Raw genomic sequence first — 20,028 nt, forward strand, 5'->3', positions numbered from 1 at the left:
TGAAACTATCAGAGATGTTCTTATTTGATATGAACAGACGGTAAAGAAGTTAATTTTAGTGACATTTAACTTTCATTAGGGAAAATGATGACAGTCTCTACCATAGACTGAAAAGTTTAAATTTGTTTTTATGAATAATTACATAGAATGATGGACAAGGCAGTGGATTAAAACTAATAGAAAAGCTTAACCTCACAAAGTGAAGGTTAAAGGTCAGTAACATGTCACAATGTTTTCCATTATTGACACTAATTAGTACTTTAGTACTATTTCTAGTAAATGATTAGCTAAACGTAGTAATATGTACATGATTAGCTAAACGTAGCAACATGCACATGATTAGCTAAACGTAGGAATATGCACATGGTTAGCTAAATGTAGGAATATGCACATGGTCAGCTAAACGTAGCAATATGCACATGGTCAGCTAAACGTGGCAATATGCACATGGTCAGCTAAACGTAGCAATATGCACATGGTCAGCTAAACGTGGCAATATGCACATGGTCAGCTAAACGTGGCAATGTGCACATTTCAGTATTCTTGTACTTTCATTCTTCACAGTATTAGGATCAAGATGGCAGTTTTGTAAGCTACACAAATGTTTTCATTGTTTTGGGAAACTGATGGCAACCAGTCTGAAATTTTGGTAAAACTTACAATTTTACCTGGAGGAGAGAGGCAGTTTGTGGTAATGTATTAGTAATAAATACCATTACAAGCTATTAGTGTGTCTTACAAAAACCCATTTGGTGTTTTTTTTTCTTAATCATTTCTCTGCCTCTATAGTAAAGTTCTTATAAATTGAGACACTTTTGTGCAAATTTATAATTTCAGCCTAACAAGTAGTATCACAACTAATAATTAAACAAAACTACCTACATAGATCATAACTAAACATTAACCTAGTAATTATTAATTTAATGTACTGTTTTTATTTAAGCTGAATCAACCTATAAAAGGTCAGCTCGTGAGGTATGCTGAATTTGGTGATTTCCTTGATTAAGATTTAAAATAATGGATTTGTAGCAATTACAGTTAAATCTACTAATGTAATGAATATAATAAACTAACCATTATTAATTTATCCAGTTATTTTGTGATTATTCCAACTGTCCCATGAGAATAATAACTTGGTTGAATTTAATTAACGAGCATAACAGTGAGTTATGAATTTCTGTTAAATGCCCAGCTGTAGAGATATAAAATACATTCTGTGACCAGTGGCCCCATCTAATAGTAACAATATTGAGGAAGATTTCCAGGTACACAGTTTAAACATTTGGAAGGTCCAAGTAAGAAAGAATCAGCGTGACAAACTTTGAGATCTCTTAAGAGTCAACATCTGTAGACATGTCATTCCTATAATAATAATAATAATAATAATAATAATAATAATAATGTTACATGAAGCGTGGTTTGCCTCTGTTCATTTGTCCAACCATTGACATTTTATGGACAGGATATCAATTTTTTGACAACTTGATCAAGTTGTACAGTGATTTACTAAATACAAAGTTGTAGAATTATTTAATGTTTGAAGGGTAAGAGGTCAATGGTACATCGAAACTCTCCCCAACCTTGTGACTATATTAGATATGATTAATTTTTGAAGATCATGAGGCAAAGTTTAAAGCCAAGTGATCACTGGTACTTAGAAAATTGTCCTTAATCTTTGAACAAGTTATAAAAAAGGGTACTTAACATACAGTATAATACTAGTGGGGAAGTGTAGGTGTTTCAAAAAAACAGTTTTTATACTTGTTTCATTTTTTTGTATGAAAGTAGGAGGCGGCAAAATATTCTTGTCCCAGGTCTTTAACTTTTATGTTATTATATTGATAGTCAATCATTAGAATGTAGTATTTTTGTCCCAGGTTTTTAACTTTTATGTTATTATATTGATAGTCAATCATTAGAATGTAGTATTCTTGTCCCAGGTCTTTAACTTTTATGTTATTATATTAATAGTCAATCATTAGAATGTAGCGGTTTATCAACTGGTCATTTTCTCTCGTTATTTTTTGCACTAATTCCAGTAACATTTCAGAAGGTTTGATTAGCTTAAGAGAGATTTATGTTTATTTCTAAATACAGATTTAATGATATATGAACACTTTTGACCAACACTAAATTAAAAATATTTGACATACTGTGTATATGGTGTCGTATACATCTGTTTAATGTACACTCAAGTTTATAGGAATAAACTTACAACTAATAGTTTGTAAGTGTATTAGAAGCAAGTTACAGACTTAGTTGTAAAAAAAAAGATTGATTTGGCTCCTTGTGGGCAGAGTACAGAGCCAACTGTGTAGCTTTGTGCTAAAATAAAGACCTTGTTTTCATTCACCTGGTCTTCGTAATTAAGCCTCTGTACCATTGACACTGCAATTTATATTAAATGTTATCTTTGCAAGAGATGAAGGCTGGTTCTGTCCAGTCGCACATCCACATAAACATGCATGTTAATGGCATTTATTGTGGCAGACCACATGTTAGTCCACTGAGTGTATTACTCAAGTCGCCAGTATTGGGTAAAATATTAGAATGTAAATGAGTGGCTAGATCTACTTATCAAATATAAGTCTGTTAAGAGAGAGAATCTGTGTATATCATTTTATAAACATTTGTCCTTTCACTGTTCATGTTATTTTTCAGCATATGCCCTGCCGGAGCTGTATGCTAAACTTCATTATTGCGTCTCTTGTGCAATTCACTCCAAAAGTGAGAAACAGATCCAGGGAGGCACGTGGGATCGCACACCACCTCAAGATTTAGGCCACCTATAGGGGTGAGTATGGAATAGCATAAATATTGTATTCCTTTGTAGACCATGTGAAATAAACCAATCTTGGCACACATGGCCTTGTTGGAAGGCTTATAAATGCTAAGAGTGTTGCAGTTCTGTTTCTTCTTAGAATTTTTTTTTAATTATTAAAAAACAAAACAAAATTATTTTAGATGAGAGATTGGATGTGGCTGATGTGGAATGAAAAAAATGTTGATGTTTTTTTAGATTACCAAGAAATGTTTTAACCTAATGTTTTAGCTTTAGGCCTAAATGTCAAATATTATAATTGATAACATTTATGCTCAGAGCTTAAGTTTTAAAATTCTAGCAATTCAGAATAGGACTTGTATATTTAGCGATAACATGAGGGCTCAAACTCAACAAGTGTTAAACAAAGGTTTGTAAAATAAATGCTTATTGCTATTGGAGAGAAAACATTAGTCTTAACTAAGTGCATTCACAAGTGAGAATAAAATATGAGTGTAAACTGGAATGTTAATCTTAAATAATTACCAAAGTAGGGATGGGGAAGCAATAACACTAGATGTTTTGAGTACACTTTTCTTAACCTTTAATTACCAAAGTAGGGATGGGGAAGCAATAAAACTAGATGTTTTGAGTACACCTTCTTAACCTTTAATTACCAAAGTAGGGATGGGAAGCAATAACACTAGATGTTTTGAGTACACCTTTCTTAACCTTTAATTACCAAAGTAGGGATGCGGAAGCAATAAAACTAGATGTTTTGAGTACACCTTTTTTAACCTTTAATTACCAAAGTAGGGATGGGGAAGCAATAACACTAGATGTTTTGAGTACACCTTTTTTTAACCTTTAATTACCAAAGTAGGGATGGGAAGCAATAACACTAGATGTTTTGAGTACACCTTTCTTAACCTTTAGTTACCAAAGTAGGGATGGGGAAGCAATAACACTAGATGTTTTGAGTACACCTTTCTTAACCTTTAGTTACCAAAGTAGGGATGGGGAAGCAATAACACTAGATGTTTTGAGTACACCTTTCTTAACCTTCAGTTACCAAAGTAGGGATGGGGAAGCAATAACACTAGATGTTTTGAGTACACCTTTCTTAACCTTTAGTTACCAAAGTAGGGATGGGAAGCAATAAAACTAGATGTTTTGAGTACACCTTTCTTAACTTTAATTACCAAAGTAGGGATGGGGAAGCAATAACAGTAGATGTTTTGAGTACACTTTTCTTAACCTTTAATTACCAAAGTAGGGATGGGGAAGCAATAACAGTAGATGTTTTGAGTACACTTTTCTTAACCTTTAATTACCAAAGTAGGGATGGGGAAGCAATAACACTAGATGTTTTGAGTACACCTTTCTTAACCTTTAATTACCAAAGTAGGGATGGGGAAGCAATAACATTAGATGTTTTGAGTACACCTTTCTTAACCTTTAATTACCAAAGTAGGGATGGGGAAGCAATAACACTAGATGTTTTGAGTACACCTTTCTTAACCTTTAATTACCAAAGTAGGGATTGGGAAGCAATAACACTAGATGTTTTGAGTACACTTTTCTTAACCTTTAATTACCAAAGTAGGGATGGGAAGCAATAACACTAGATGTTTTGAGTTCACCTTTCTTAACCTTTAATTACCAAAGTAGGGATTGGGAAGCAATAACACTAGATGTTTTGAGTACACTTTTCTTAACCTTTAATTACCAAAGTAGGGATGGGGAAGCAATAACACTAGATGTTTTGAGTACACCTTTCTTAACCTTTAATTACCAAAGTAGGGATGGGGAAGCAATAAAACTAGATGTTTTGAGTACACCTTTCTTAACCTTTAGTTACCAAAGTAGGGATGGGAAGCAATAACACTAGATGTTTTGAGTACACCTTTCTTAACCTTTAGTTACCAAAGTAGGGATGGGGAAGCAATAACACTAGATGTTTTGAGTACACCTTTCTTAACCTTTAGTTACCAAAGTAGGGATGGGAAGCAATAAAACTAGATGTTTTGAGTACACCTTTCTTAACCTTTAATTACCAAAGTAGGGATGGGAAGCAATAACACTAGATGTTTTGAGTACACCTTTCTTAACCTTTAATTACCAAAGTAGGGATGGGAAGCAATAAAACTAGATGTTTTGAGTACACCTTTCTTAACCTTTAGTTACCAAAGTAGGGATGGGAAGCAATAACACTAGATGTTTTGAGTACACCTTTCTTAACCTTTAGTTACCAAAGTAGGGATGGGGAAGCAATAAAACTAGATGTTTTGAGTACACCTTTCTTAACCTTTAATTACCAAAGTAGGGATGGGAAGCAATAACAGTAGATGTTTTGAGTACACTTTTCTTAACCTTTAATTACCAAAGTAGGGATGGGGAAGCAATAACACTAGATGTTTTGAGTACACCTTTCTTAACCTTTAATTACCAAAGTAGGGATGGGGAAGCAATAACACTAGATGTTTTGAGTACACCTTTCTTAACCTTTAATTACCAAAGTAGGGATGGGGAAGCAATAACACTAGATGTTTTGAGTACACCTTTCTTAACCTTTAATTACCAAAGTAGGGATTGGGAAGCAATAACACTAGATGTTTTGAGTACACTTTTCTTAACCTTTAATTACCAAAGTAGGGATGGGGAAGCAATAACACTAGATGTTTTGAGTACACCTTTCTTAACCTTTAGTTACCAAAGTAGGGATTGGGAAGCAATAACACTAGATGTTTTGAGTACACTTTTCTTAACCTTTAATTACCAAAGTAGGGATGGGGAAGCAATAACACTAGATGTTTTGAGTACACCTTTCTTAACCTTGAATTACCAAAGTAGGGATGGGGAAGCAATAAAACTAGATGTTTTGAGTACACCTTTCTTAACCTTTAGTTACCAAAGTAGGGATGGGGAAGCAATAACACTAGATGTTTTGAGTACACCTTTCTTAACCTTTAGTTACCAAAGTAGGGATGGGAAGCAATAACACTAGATGTTTTGAGTACACTTTTCTTAACCTTTAATTACCAAAGTAGGGATGGGGAAGCAATAACACTAGATGTTTTGAGTACACTTTTCTTAACCTTTAATTACCAAAGTAGGGATGGGGAAGCAATAACACTAGATGTTTTGAGTACACCTTTCTTAACCTTTAATTACCAAAGTAGGGATGGGGAAGCAATAACACTAGATGTTTTGAGTACACCTTTTTTAACCTTTAATTACCAAAGTAGGGATGGGAAGCAATAACACTAGATGTTTTGAGTACACCTTTCTTAACCTTTAGTTACCAAAGTAGGGATGGGGAAGCAATAACACTAGATGTTTTGAGTACACCTTTCTTAACCTTTAGTTACCAAAGTAGGGATGGGGAAGCAATAACACTAGATGTTTTGAGTACACCTTTCTTAACCTTTAGTTACCAAAGTAGGGATGGGGAAGCAATAACACTAGATGTTTTGAGTACACCTTTCTTAACCTTTAGTTACCAAAGTAGGGATGGGGAAGCAATAAAACTAGATGTTTTGAGTACACCTTTCTTAACCTTTAATTACCAAAGTAGGGATGGGAAGCAATAACAGTAGATGTTTTGAGTACACTTTTCTTAACCTTTAATTACCAAAGTAGGGATGGGAAGCAATAACAGTAGATGTTTTGAGTACACTTTTCTTAACCTTTAATTACCAAAGTAGGGATGGGAAGCAATAACACTAGATGTTTTGAGTACACCTTTCTTAACCTTTAATTACCAAAGTAGGGATGGGAAGCAATAACACTAGATGTTTTGAGTACACCTTTCTTAACCTTTAATTACCAAAGTAGGGATGGGAAGCAATAACACTAGATGTTTTGAGTACACCTTTCTTAACCTTTAGTTACCAAAGTAGGGATGGGAAGCAATAACACTAGATGTTTTGAGTACACCTTTCTTAACCTTTAGTTACCAAAGTAGGGATTGGGAAGCAATAACACTAGATCTTTTGAGTACACTTTTCTTAACCTTTAATTACCAAAGTAGGGATGGGAAGCAATAACACTAGATGTTTTGAGTACACCTTTCTTAACCTTTAATTACCAAAGTAGGGATGGGAAGCAATAACACTAGATGTTTTGAGTACACCTTTTTTAACCTTTAATTACCAAAGTAGGGATGGGAAGCAATAACACTAGATGTTTTGAGTACACCTTTCTTAACCTTTAGTTACCAAAGTAGGGATGGGGAAGCAATAACACTAGATGTTTTGAGTACACCTTTCTTAACCTTTAGTTACCAAAGTAGGGATGGGGAAGCAATAACACTAGATGTTTTGAGTACACCTTTCTTAACCTTTAGTTACCAAAGTAGGGATGGGGAAGCAATAACACTAGATGTTTTGAGTACACCTTTCTTAACCTTTAGTTACCAAAGTAGGGATGGGGAAGCAATAACACTAGATGTTTTGAGTACACCTTTCTTAACCTTTAGTTACCAAAGTAGGGATGGGGAAGCAATAAAACTAGATGTTTTGAGTACACCTTTCTTAACCTTTAATTACCAAAGTAGGGATGGGGAAGCAATAACAGTAGATGTTTTGAGTACACTTTTCTTAACCTTTAATTACCAAAGTAGGGATGGGGAAGCAATAACAGTAGATGTTTTGAGTACACTTTTCTTAACCTTTAATTACCAAAGTAGGGATGGGGAAGCAATAACACTAGATGTTTTGAGTACACCTTTCTTAACCTTTAATTACCAAAGTAGGGATGGGGAAGCAATAACACTAGATGTTTTGAGTACACCTTTCTTAACCTTTAATTACCAAAGTAGGGATGGGAAGCAATAACACTAGATGTTTTGAGTACACCTTTCTTAACCTTTAATTACCAAAGTAGGGATTGGGAAGCAATAACACTAGATGTTTTGAGTACACTTTTCTTAACCTTTAATTACCAAAGTAGGGATGGGAAGCAATAACACTAGATGTTTTGAGTTCACCTTTCTTAACCTTTAATTACCAAAGTAGGGATTGGGAAGCAATAACACTAGATGTTTTGAGTACACTTTTCTTAACCTTTAATTACCAAAGTAGGGATGGGGAAGCAATAACACTAGATGTTTTGAGTACACCTTTCTTAACCTTTAATTACCAAAGTAGGGATGGGAAGCAATAAAACTAGATGTTTTGAGTACACCTTTCTTAACCTTTAGTTACCAAAGTAGGGATGGGAAGCAATAACACGATGTTTTGAGTACACCTTTCTTAACCTTTAGTTACCAAAGTAGGGATGGGGAAGCAATAACACTAGATGTTTTGAGTACACCTTTCTTAACCTTTAGTTACCAAAGTAGGGATGGGGAAGCAATAAAACTAGATGTTTTGAGTACACCTTTCTTAACCTTTAATTACCAAAGTAGGGATGGGAAGCAATAACACTAGATGTTTTGAGTACACCTTTCTTAACCTTTAATTACCAAAGTAGGGATGGGGAAGCAATAACAGTAGATGTTTTGAGTACACTTTTCTTAACCTTTAATTACCAAAGTAGGGATGGGGAAGCAATAACACTAGATGTTTTGAGTACACCTTTCTTAACCTTTAATTACCAAAGTAGGGATGGGGAAGCAATAACACTAGATGTTTTGAGTACACCTTTCTTAACCTTTAATTACCAAAGTAGGGATGGGGAAGCAATAACACTAGATGTTTTGAGTACACCTTTCTTAACCTTTAATTACCAAAGTAGGGATTGGGAAGCAATAACACTAGATGTTTTGAGTACACTTTTCTTAACCTTTAATTACCAAAGTAGGGATGGGGAAGCAATAACACTAGATGTTTTGAGTACACCTTTCTTAACCTTTAATTACCAAAGTAGGGATTGGGAAGCAATAACACTAGATGTTTTGAGTACACTTTTCTTAACCTTTAATTACCAAAGTAGGGATGGGAAGCAATAACACTAGATGTTTTGAGTACACCTTTCTTAACCTTTAATTACCAAAGTAGGGATGGGAAGCAATAAAACTAGATGTTTTGAGTACACCTTTCTTAACCTTTAGTTACCAAAGTAGGGATGGGGAAGCAATAACACTAGATGTTTTGAGTACACCTTTCTTAACCTTTAGTTACCAAAGTAGGGATGGGGAAGCAATAACACTAGATGTTTTGAGTACACCTTTCTTAACCTTTAGTTACCAAAGTAGGGATGGGGAAGCAATAAAACTAGATGTTTTGAGTACACCTTTCTTAACCTTTAATTACCAAAGTAGGGATTGGGGAAGCAATAACACTAGATGTTTTGAGTACACCTTTCTTAACCTTTAATTACCAAAGTAGGGATGGGGAAGCAATAACACTAGATGTTTTGAGTACACCTTTCTTAACCTTTAATTACCAAAGTAGGGATTGGGAAGCAATAACACTAGATGTTTTGAGTACACTTTTCTTAACCTTTAATTACCAAAGTAGGGATGGGAAGCAATAACACTAGATGTTTTGAGTACACCTTTCTTAACCTTTAATTACCAAAGTAGGGATGGGAAGCAATAAAACTAGATGTTTTGAGTACACCTTTCTTAACCTTTAGTTACCAAAGTAGGGATGGGAAGCAATAACACTAGATGTTTTGAGTACACCTTTCTTAACCTTTAGTTACCAAAGTAGGGATGGGAAGCAATAACACTAGATGTTTTGAGTACACCTTTCTTAACCTTTAGTTACCAAAGTAGGGATGGGAAGCAATAACACTAGATGTTTTGAGTACACCTTTCTTAACCTTTAGTTACCAAAGTAGGGATGGGAAGCAATAAAACTAGATGTTTTGAGTACACCTTTCTTAACCTTTAATTACCAAAGTAGGGATGGGGAAGCAATAAAACTAGATGTTTTGAGTACACCTTTCTTAACCTTTAATTACCAAAGTAGGGATGGGGAAGCAATAACAGTAGATGTTTTGAGTACACTTTTCTTAACCTTTAATTACCAAAGTAGGGATGGGGAAGCAATAACACTAGATGTTTTGAGTACACCTTTCTTAACCTTTAATTACCAAAGTAGGGATGGGGAAGCAATAACACTAGATGTTTTGAGTACACCTTTCTTAACCTTTAATTACCAAAGTAGGGATGGGGAAGCAATAACACTAGATGTTTTGAGTACACCTTTCTTAACCTTTAATTACCAAAGTAGGGATGGGAAGCAATAACACTAGATGTTTTGAGTACACCTTTCTTAACCTTTAATTACCAAAGTAGGGATTGGGAAGCAATAACACTAGATGTTTTGAGTACACCTTTCTTAACCTTTAATTACCAAAGTAGGGATGGGGAAGCAATAACACTAGATGTTTTGAGTACACCTTTCTTAACCTTTAATTACCAAAGTAGGGATTGGGAAGCAATAACACTAGATGTTTTGAGTACACTTTTCTTAACCTTTAATTACCAAAGTAGGGATGGGGAAGCAATAACACTAGATGTTTTGAGTACACCTTTCTTAACCTTTAATTACCAAAGTAGGGATGGGGAAGCAATAAAACTAGATGTTTTGAGTACACCTTTCTTAACCTTTAGTTACCAAAGTAGGGATGGGGAAGCAATAACACTAGATGTTTTGAGTACACCTTTCTTAACCTTTAGTTACCAAAGTAGGGATGGGGAAGCAATAACACTAGATGTTTTGAGTACACCTTTCTTAACCTTTAATTACCAAAGTAGGGATTGGGAAGCAATAACACTAGATGTTTTGAGTACACTTTTCTTAACCTTTAATTACCAAAGTAGGGATGGGGAAGCAATAACACTAGATGTTTTGAGTACACCTTTCTTAACCTTTAATTACCAAAGTAGGGATGGGAAGCAATAAAACTAGATGTTTTGAGTACACCTTTCTTAACCTTTAGTTACCAAAGTAGGGATGGGGAAGCAATAACACTAGATGTTTTGAGTACACCTTTCTTAACCTTTAGTTACCAAAGTAGGGATGGGAAGCAATAAAACTAGATGTTTTGAGTACACCTTTCTTAACCTTTAATTACCAAAGTAGGGATGGGAAGCAATAACAGTAGATGTTTTGAGTACACTTTTCTTAACCTTTAATTACCAAAGTAGGGATGGGAAGCAATAACACTAGATGTTTTGAGTACACCTTTCTTAACCTTTAATTACCAAAGTAGGGATGGGGAAGCAATAACACTAGATGTTTTGAGTACACCTTTCTTAACCTTTAATTACCAAAGTAGGGATGGGAAGCAATAACACTACATGTTTTGAGTACACCTTTCTTAACCTTTAATTACCAAAGTAGGGATTGGGAAGCAATAACACTAGATGTTTTGAGTACACTTTTCTTAACCTTTAATTACCAAAGTAGGGATGGGGAAGCAATAACACTAGATGTTTTGAGTACACCTTTCTTAACCTTTAATTACCAAAGTAGGGATTGGGAAGCAATAACACTAGATGTTTTGAGTACACTTTTCTTAACCTTTAATTACCAAAGTAGGGATGGGGAAGCAATAACACTAGATGTTTTGAGTACACCTTTCTTAACCTTTAATTACCAAAGTAGGGATGGGGAAGCAATAAAACTAGATGTTTTGAGTACACCTTTCTTAACCTTTAGTTACCAAAGTAGGGATGGGGAAGCAATAACACTAGATGTTTTGAGTACACCTTTCTTAACCTTTAGTTACCAAAGTAGGGATGGGAAGCAATAACACTAGATGTTTTGAGTACACCTTTCTTAACCTTTAGTTACCAAAGTAGGGATGGGGAAGCAATAAAACTAGATGTTTTGAGTACACCTTTCTTAACCTTTAATTACCAAAGTAGGGATGGGGAAGCAATAACACTAGATGTTTTGAGTACACCTTTCTTAACTTTAATTACCAAAGTAGGGATGGGAAGCAATAACACTAGATGTTTTGAGTACACTTTTCTTAACCTTTAATTACCAAAGTAGGGATGGGGAAGCAATAACACTAGATGTTTTGAGTACACCTTTCTTAACCTTTAGTTACCAAAGTAGGGATTGGGAAGCAATAACACTAGATGTTTTGAGTACACTTTTCTTAACCTTTAGTTACCAAAGTAGGGATGGGGAAGCAATAACACTAGATGTTTTGAGTACACCTTTCTTAACCTTTAATTACCAAAGTAGGGATGGGGAAGCAATAAAACTAGATGTTTTGAGTACACCTTTCTTAACCTTTAGTTACCAAAGTAGGGATGGGGAAGCAATAACACTAGATGTTTTGAGTACACCTTTCTTAACCTTTAGTTACCAAAGTAGGGATGGGGAAGCAATAACACTAGATGTTTTGAGTACACCTTTCTTAACCTTTAGTTACCAAAGTAGGGATGGGAAGCAATAACACTAGATGTTTTGAGTACACCTTTCTTAACCTTTAGTTACCAAAGTAGGGATGGGAAGCAATAAAACTAGATGTTTTGAGTACACCTTTCTTAACCTTTAGTTACGAAGTAGGGATGGGAAGCAATAACACTAGATGTTTTGAGTACACCTTTCTTAACCTTTAGTTACCGAAGTAGGGATGGGGAAGCAATAACACTAGATGTTTTGAGTACACCTTTCTTAACCTTTAATTACCAAAGTAGGGATGGGGAAGCAATAACACTAGATGTTTTGAGTACACCTTTCTTAACCTTTAATTACCAAAGTAGGGATGGGGAAGCAATAACACTAGATGTTTTGAGTACACCTTTCTTAACCTTTAATTACCAAAGTAGGGATTGGGAAGCAATAACACTAGATGTTTTGAGTACACTTTTCTTAACCTTTAATTACCAAAGTAGGGATGGGGAAGCAATAACACTAGATGTTTTGAGTACACCTTTCTTAACCTTTAATTACCAAAGTAGGGATTGGGAAGCAATAACACTAGATGTTTTGAGTACACTTTTCTTAACCTTTAATTACCAAAGTAGGGATGGGGAAGCAATAACACTAGATGTTTTGAGTACACCTTTCTTAACCTTTAATTACCAAAGTAGGGATGGGAAGCAATAAAACTAGATGTTTTGAGTACACCTTTCTTAACCTTTAGTTACCAAAGTAGGGATGGGAAGCAATAACACTAGATGTTTTGAGTACACCTTTCTTAACCTTTAGTTACCAAAGTAGGGATGGGGAAGCAATAAAACTAGATGTTTTGAGTACACCTTTCTTAACCTTTAATTACCAAAGTAGGGATGGGGAAGCAATAACAGTAGATGTTTTGAGTACACTTTTCTTAACCTTTAATTACCAAAGTAGGGATGGGGAAGCAATAACAGTAGATGTTTTGAGTACACTTTTCTTAACCTTTAATTACCAAAGTAGGGATGGGGAAGCAATAACACTAGATGTTTTGAGTACACCTTTCTTAACCTTTAATTACCAAAGTAGGGATGGGAAGCAATAACTAGATGTTTTGAGTACACCTTTCTTAACCTTTAATTACCAAAGTAGGGATGGGGAAGCAATAACACTAGATGTTTTGAGTACACCTTTCTTAACCTTTAATTACCAAAGTAGGGATTGGGAAGCAATAACACTAGATGTTTTGAGTACACTTTTCTTAACCTTTAATTACCAAAGTAGGGATTGGGAAGCAATAACACTAGATGTTTTGAGTACACTTTTCTTAACCTTTAATTACCAAAGTAGGGATGGGGAAGCAATAACACTAGATGTTTTGAGTACACCTTTCTTAACCTTTAATTACCAAAGTAGGGATGGGGAAGCAATAAAACTAGATGTTTTGAGTACACCTTTCTTAACCTTTAGTTACCAAAGTAGGGATGGGGAAGCAATAACACTAGATGTTTTGAGTACACCTTTCTTAACCTTTAGTTACCAAAGTAGGGATGGGGAAGCAATAACACTAGATGTTTTGAGTACACCTTTCTTAACCTTTAATTACCAAAGTAGGGATTGGGAAGCAATAACACTAGATGTTTTGAGTACACTTTTCTTAACCTTTAATTACCAAAGTAGGGATGGGGAAGCAATAACACTAGATGTTTTGAGTACACCTTTCTTAACCTTTAATTACCAAAGTAGGGATTGGGAAGCAATAACACTAGATGTTTTGAGTACACTTTTCTTAACCTTTAATTACCAAAGTAGGGATGGGAAGCAATAACACTAGATGTTTTGAGTACACCTTTCTTAACCTTTAATTACCAAAGTAGGGATGGGGAAGCAATAAAACTAGATGTTTTGAGTACACCCTTCTTAACCTTTAATTACCAAAGTAGGGATGGGGAAGCAATAAAACTAGATGTTTTGAGTACACCTTTCTTAACCTTTAATTACCAAAGTAGGGATGGGGAAGCAATAAAACTAGATGTTTTGAGTACTTTTCTTAACCTTTAATTACCAAAGTAGGGATGGGGAAGCAATAAAACTAGATGTTTTGAGTACACCTTTCTTAACCTTGGCATTGTGGTTTTTCTAAAAGTTAATCTATATCACTTGTGGTGTTAATATATGTTGATTATAACAAAGTAAACATGTGGAAAGTACTGATAACAGAATTTTAAATAAAATTATTTTCAGAGATCTGCTGTTGGATTATGTGTTTCGTAATCCAACTTGTTAAATGGTTGAAAAACAGTGACCACTGAATTATAGTTAAAGGTTTGAGTGTAATATCTCAAGATGCACCCACTAGGTACACTATACTCGCTGATAAACTGTTGGGCTCAGGGTTCTAGTTGGCATATAGATTAAGTGAATTTACGTAATATTTTTCAACTGTGAAGTTTATTCAGTATCATGAACCACGTGTTCTAGTGACTAATACTAATTAAATCGTTTATTAAACATTGATACTGCATGTGGTATTTCATTTTTTTTTGTTATTTGGTAGCATTTCAAATGTGCCAATACTTTATCGTTAAGTTTCCTAAGAAAATGTTTTAAAATGTTGCATGTTGTTAACTGATATTCATGTAATTTGTGTTAATAGGAGAAACATACTAGTGACTTGTGAAAAAACAACAAAAACTAGTTACACATTAGTAATGAATCAACAGTTTGAGAGAAAAATTTACCTTGTTTTGTATGTTAAAAGAAATTGGATAAACAACACATTAGTTTAACATTAAATTACAAAAGTTTTCAACTTAACAAGTATTTTATGTAAGGTGTTTAAACTCTATTTTATTTTTTGTAGGAAATGGGTCCTCGTCCAGCTGCGCCTAGAGTTACTGTGAAATAAAACCACAAGGTGTAATGGTCATTTTGTTTCTGAATTAAAAGAATAGTTGATTATGTTTTATGTTTGTTTTACTGTGTAATATAAAAGAAAAACCAACTTCTGTATGTTTCTATTATGGATCTGTGGTGCTAGTTGTAAAACAATCTGCTGTAAGCTAACTGGTTTTGAAAGGAAATGATTAATATTCTAGGCTACTTTTGATTTTGAGATGTTCCAGATTTGTGTAATGGATACTACAATATGTTACCTATCAAATTGTTTACATTGACACAACACTGTACTTGTTTGTACACCATTTACTACCAGCAGGGTCCATATATTGAGTTCTCTCATGTCATGAAACTGTGAAAACACTAATTTTTATGTATAAAATACCCAGGAAATTTCAGCAGTAATTGGTGAGAATAATTTGTAAAATACCCAGGAAACTTCAGCAGTAATTGGTGAGAATAATTTGTAAAATACTCAGGAAACTTCAGCAGTAATTGGTGAGAATAATTTGTAAAATACCCAGGAAACTTCAGCAGTAATTGGTGAGAATAATTTGTAAAATACCCAGGAAACATCAGCAGTAATTGGTGAGAATAATTTGTAAAATACCCAGGAAACATCAGCAGTAATTGGTGAGAATAATTTGTAAAATACCCAGGAAACTTCAGCAGTAATTGGTGAGAATAATTTGTAAAATACCCAGGAAACTTCAGCAGTAATTGGTGAGAATAATTTGTAAAATACCCAGGAAACTTCAGCAGTAATTGGTGAGAATAATTTGTAAAATACCAGGAAACTTCAGCAGTAATTCCATCCTTCATGTCAATTGTATCTTGTAACAAAATTTCAAAGACTTGTAAGGAAGCTGGTGTAAAAGGTTTAGAAAAATGTTTGAAAAGCTAGGACTGGTAGAGGGACTTGTTCAGAAATAGAATTTATTAACAAGTTTTTTTATAGGCCGGTACCTGGATTTACAGAACTTAATTTTTCAAGTCATTCTGGATTATCTGTTTATTGATTAACACTTTTACCAAAATCTGATTGGACAAAAGCAGGCAATTGCCCCACTCGTTATGAAAATGAGGTCCATGACTGGTCACAAAATAGATGTTGATGTTCAGTGTATTTATTCTGTACTGATAAACCAACGTTAACACAGAAAAAAGAAGGTAAAAGGCTTAAGTGTGTATGTGTGTGGTACTTATGAAATGCCATAGATGTCAGTGTGGATGCAACGGTTTATGCCCAGAGGTCAAAACTGCACGAAAAACAGGTTGGAAACAGCCGCAGAGTGAATTAAAGCCACGAAGAAAGATAAAAGGAAGGATTGATTACTGTTACATTAGAGTGATGAAGACGAAACGTTAGTGGTACTTCTGAGGATCCCTTGAATTTCGTGACACAAAGAAACGACGCAGGTCATCCAAGAGCTCAAGTGTGAAAGCGAGTTGTTGTAGTAGTATTCCAACAGGGGTCGGAAACAATGTCTTTTCGTGATGAAGAGAAATCCACTTGAAGTAAAGATATTCCCAAGATGGCTGGTATGGGTATGAAAACTGTAGTTACATTAGAGAACAACTGTTCGACCTGACGATGACCTAAACAGGTCGAAACGTTGTTCTGCACTTTTTCTGATCGATCGATTCTTTATGCTACGCATGACTGTATCAAGGATTCTATGTGCCATGTTACTCTCCAAGGAGAACCAGATCGTCTTACAAACGTGGTTGGAAAAGACATTTGTAAAACATCTGATGGTGCAAGACTTTTTCTCATCTACCGACGATGCGCAACAAACTCTGCCAGAGTAATATTATACTGCTTTTGTGTTAGTCGATGACATTCAAAAAGTGTAGAGAGATTAAGATTGGAGAACAAGCTTTTAAAGAGCTAGATGACACTTGTTGATTGAAGTCTGGGTTTCGGTTAGAACCTGTATTACGATCTCCAACATTACTGTGAGCTGCATCAAGAGCAGGAGAGCACCATTGGTCAAAGTGACGAGAAGGTCAAGACCTTTGTCTGCTCTGAAAACAAAGACCGAAAACACAACAAACCGCTTGTTGTTGGTCGAGAGTCAACACCATACATTTCTTAGGTGGACGTACAGCTAGTAGACTACTATGTACTATGAAGGTCAAGACCTTTGTATGCTAAGGTTAAGACCTTTGCTTTCGTGTCACTAAATTGCGATTTTTTTCGTAAACCTTTGTGTAGAGTTTTAATTCAACCCGAAAACGTTGAAAATATGTTTCCAGCTCATTCTAGCGTGATGCTAACATATAACATCTATCGTTGAGCCTAAGTCCTGGATGTCTGGCCTGCGGAAGCATTAAAATTTCCATTATTTTTTTTCGAATAAAATATTAATTAAACAGACGTAAGATCATTTTTTAAAAAACAAAATGTGTATCGTGTAATAATTTGAAACGTCATCGGTTTCTTGACTGACAAGGGCTGCCATCTAGCTGCTAAAATTCGAACATTATATAAGAGTTGTGGAAATTAAACTTTGACACCCAAAACAATATAGCAATAAGAAACAACAAAACATATTCTCTTAAAGAATATCTAGAAACATTGAAATAGTGTGCAAACTTTATCCAGCGATATATCTTAAAACTGTTTCAGCCAACAAAAGCCAAGCGTGTGTGTTAACGAAATATTTTTCTTGTTAAGTGCATTTCGTAATATAAAATGACCAAAAAGAACATGACATTACAAAGTTACACTTGAGTTACGAAACAAGTATGGTTTCAGATTACAAAGGATACGAGAAAGTTATGAAACTACAGCGGATGGTTTTTGATTAGAAATGAAAATAAAATATGACTATTTGACATGTAAGGGTTATCAAACGATTTTTTTTTACACAAAAATGGTGCCGACGAAAGTAAAAATAATACGGGCAATACTTAAGATAAACACCACTAGTCGTTGAGTTAGTGTCAAGAAGTTCCATTAAGTGTCATCACTATAAGAAAACTAGTCCTGTATTCCAATTTCACTTCGTGAAGCGGTTTTAGGTGCATCGGTATAATTCAGTAACGTGGTGAATCGAATAGTGATTGGTTATCGCACGTATTTGAAATGGCTTTCCCACGAATAGTTTATAAGAATAAATTAATAACTATTTTTCACTCGGGTGAATAGTGGATATCAGTAGAAACATAGGCCGAGGACCTACGTTCTGATCAAAGTAACCAGTTAATACCAAGGGCTGTTTAAAAAATGATCTGGAGACTGTACTGGGTCAAAGTAGCTAAGTAAAAGTAGGAGCGATCTAGGTAGTGCAGACCGTACCATATATAGAAATTACGTGTTTCTGGATTACAGGATTGGACGACGTTCATGTCTTTATTGTAGTGTTCGTGGTCGTAACATGAGCATGTGGTAAAATGCCCTCTATCGTTAAGCAATTCTTTAGCTAAGTGACTACTACGTAGGAATGTCCTTCGTGATTACGAGAAACACATGGTTGCTATGAGTATCAACACTTTAATTAAAATAAAGTACAGAACAACCTCTCGACCTTCTAGGTCATCTTCAGGTTAACAAAGGTCGAAACGTTGTTCTGTACTTTATTTTAATTAAAATGCTACTGCGCATACCAGCCGTCTTGAGAATGCGTCGGAAAATGTTTGTTTTTGGAGTTGTCTAAGGCGGGAAATCAAACACTATATTTTAGCGTTATAAGTCCATGAAATTATAGCGGGCCCATGCCAATGTGTCAGTTAGACGTATGCCATTAATACTGTAAATAATGTGGTTATCTTTTCATCTCGGAAGTTTTATAATGAAAATCTCAAAATAATTTAGGTAAATCAATAATTCATCATGAAGACCTACCACTAGATGGCAGCACAGGTGATGAGGGTGTTGTCGTCTGTAAAGCCGTAAGACTGTGAGCAACCATGTACATCTTTTTCCTTGCAGTGCTTGCGCTGAGTGAAATCAGAGGAATGTTGTATTGATTAGGAATAGACCATGGCGGTTGATCAGAAGCACACATGAGAATCTACTGGAAGGATTTTTGTAAGAGGAAGCAGAGTCATTTTGATCACGTAGAATGTTAATGAAATGACAATAATATATGTTACACTGGTTTGTTAGGGATTATTAAATTGTTGGAAACAAACAAAGTGTTTACAATGAATTAAGTGTATCCCGTTTATCTTATTGTGACTTTCTACCCGTTAATAGCTGCGTGGGGGCACTTGTATCAGAACACTAAGTGACCTGGTGCTCACACATCTGGAAAAAAACTTATATTGAAACTGCTTCTAGGTATAAAAATATCTGTCAGTGTGTTGTGAGAACATTTCATGAGGAACAATATTTGTTTCGGAATGTGGGCGTACAAAGAAAACAGTGAAGATTTGTGAAGAGAACGCAGAATGTAATGGAAGAAAAGTGTTCTGGTATGGAACTTCTCACCGAAGCGAGGCCTGAAGGTAATGAATTATATATATATATATATATATGAAATATAAAAACTTAACATATTTTTACTATAAAATTTCGTTTACGCAAGATGTCAGTAAAGCAGTAAGAGAGGAAATTATAGAACTACGAAACACTTACCTAAGAGAGGAAATTACAGACACAAGGCACATATTTTACAGAAAAAATTAGTCGCAAAAAATTCATTATACAGAGAAAATCATAGAGTCACAAGAAACCTATCATACAAGGAAATCATAGTCACAAGACACCCATCATACAGAGGAAATCATAGAGTCACAAGACACTCACCCATCATACCGAGCAAATCATAGAGTCACAAGACACTCACCCATCATACAGAGGAAATCATAGAGTCACAAGACACTCACCCATCATACCGAGCAAATCATAGTCACAAGACACCCATCATACAGAGGAAATCATAGAGTCACAAGACACTCACCCATCATACCGAGCAAATCATAGAGTCACAAGACACTCACCCATCATACCGAGCAAATCATAGAGTCACAAGACACTCACCCATCATACAGAGAAAATCATAGAGTCACAAGACACTCACCCATCATACAGAGGAAATATAGAGT

The 20,028-nt window shown here is 35.0% G+C and overlaps 1 protein-coding gene and 1 long non-coding RNA gene across 2 annotated transcripts in view; both read left to right on the plus strand.

Moving 5' to 3' along the window:
- The first annotated feature begins 2,755 nt into the window (after positions 1-2,755).
- On the plus strand, positions 2,756-15,041 carry LOC143256421 (uncharacterized). Its single transcript, XR_013031351.1, has 2 exons — positions 2,756-2,794; positions 14,939-15,041. It is a non-coding gene; the product is annotated as an uncharacterized LOC143256421 (long non-coding RNA).
- Positions 15,042-18,944: 3,903 nt separating this feature from the next.
- The window catches only part of LOC143257777 (metabotropic glycine receptor-like), an 89,630-nt gene continuing 88,546 nt past the window's right edge, over positions 18,945-20,028 (plus strand). Inside the window, exon 1 of the mRNA XM_076516808.1 lies at positions 18,945-19,428. The gene's annotated coding sequence lies outside the window, so the exon portion shown is untranslated. The remainder of the gene's footprint in view (positions 19,429-20,028) is intronic.

Source organism: Tachypleus tridentatus, chromosome 7, assembly GCF_004210375.1.
Source record: "Tachypleus tridentatus isolate NWPU-2018 chromosome 7, ASM421037v1, whole genome shotgun sequence".
In the NCBI taxonomy this organism is placed as follows: Eukaryota; Metazoa; Arthropoda; class Merostomata; order Xiphosura; family Limulidae; genus Tachypleus; species Tachypleus tridentatus.